Raw genomic sequence first — 1,386 nt, 5'->3', positions numbered from 1 at the left:
CCCCATCCAGGTACCTAGCGCGTCCCGGCGCGGAGGTTTAAAGACCCCTGGGGGTCTCGCCCGTCCGCCTCGGGTCGGGGCGGTCGGGCCCGCGGGGAGCGAGTCGGGGAGCCACGGCCCTCCTTCTCCTCCCCCAGGCTCCGCCTCCGCGGGCCGGGGCGCCGTGCGGCGCCGCGGTCGCGGCGGCCGCCGGGAGGGGGCGTACCCGGTGGCCGTCGTGCCGCGCGCGCGCGTCCGCGTGCGCCCCGCGTCCTCGCCGGAGGCGGGAACCCCCGGGCGCCTGTGGGGTGTCTGAGCCCGTCCCCGCGGGGCCGGTGCCGGACGCCCCGTCGTCCAACCTTCCGACCTCACGGTGTCCGGTCTCGTTGTCTCTCGCTGGCCGGCCGGAGGCACCCTCCGGGGTTGTGCCGTGCCAGGGGCGGGCTCCCCCTGCGTGGGGAGCCCCGCCGTTCAAACTCGTACGACTCTTAGCGGTGGATCACTCGGCTCGTGCGTCGATGAAGAACGCAGCTAGCTGCGAGAATTAATGTGAATTGCAGGACACATTGATCATCGACACTTCGAACGCACATGCGGCCCCGGGTTCCTCCCGGGGCTACGCCTGTCTGAGCGTCGCTTGACGATCAATCGCCCCCGGGGCGTCGCCTCCCCGGGGAGCGTGGCTGGGGGTTCCCTCGCAGGGCCCCGTCCCGGGCCCTCCGTCCCCCTAAGTGCAGACACGGCGCCTCCGCCCGCGCCGAGCCCTCCCCCCCGACGCCGGCGGCCGCTCGTCGGTGGCCTGTGAGAGGTGGGAGGTGGTCGGCGCCGGGGCCCGGGGGCGCTGCCCGCGAGGAGATGGAGAGGTGGTGAGCTCGAGCCGAGGTCCGCGGCCGCCACGGACCCTTCGGGAGCTCCCTCGCGCCGCACGCGGCCACGGGGTGGCCGGGGCGTGGGCGGCGCGGTCCCGTGACGCGCGGTCGGTCGGACCCGTCCACCCGCCCACCCCCCGTGGTCCGGCGGGTTCGCGTCCGTCCGGGCCGCCGTCGCTCGCCGCCCGCCCGCCCGCGTTGGCGGCCCGTCCCGGTGCGTCCGGCCGGCCGGCCCCTCGCCGGCCTGCCGCGCGCGCCCGGGTCCCGGACCGCTCACCGCTCCCCGGCTCGCCCCGCCGGGGCGGCTCGCGCCGAGGCCGAGTCGCGCGCGGGGCCGCGCCCCGGGGACGCGTGCCCCGGCGGTGACCCGCGGGACGCCGCGGCGTCCTCCGCCGCTGCGCGCCCTCCCCCGGGTCGCGTCCGCGCCGCGCCGCGCGCCCCGAGCCCTCGGGGGGCGGGGGCGGCGCCGCCTCCGTCGCCCGGCGGGCCGCCGTGGCCCGCGCGCGGGACGGGTGGGAGGCGGCCGGGCGCGGAAGGC

The 1,386-nt window shown here is 79.4% G+C and overlaps 1 non-coding gene across 1 annotated transcript; it reads left to right on the top strand.

The window, feature by feature from the left end:
- The first annotated feature begins 462 nt into the window (after positions 1–462).
- On the top strand, positions 463–615 carry LOC131403997 (5.8S ribosomal RNA). The gene has a single exon (XR_009219695.1). It is a non-coding gene; the product is annotated as a 5.8S ribosomal RNA (ribosomal RNA).
- Positions 616–1,386: the final 771 nt, after the last annotated feature.

This window comes from Diceros bicornis, unplaced genomic scaffold (assembly GCF_020826845.1).
Source record: "Diceros bicornis minor isolate mBicDic1 unplaced genomic scaffold, mDicBic1.mat.cur scaffold_997_ctg1, whole genome shotgun sequence".
Taxonomy (NCBI): domain Eukaryota; kingdom Metazoa; phylum Chordata; class Mammalia; order Perissodactyla; family Rhinocerotidae; genus Diceros; species Diceros bicornis.
The sequence above is the reverse complement of the archived record's forward strand: the minus strand, read 5'-3'. Positions and strand labels throughout refer to the sequence as shown.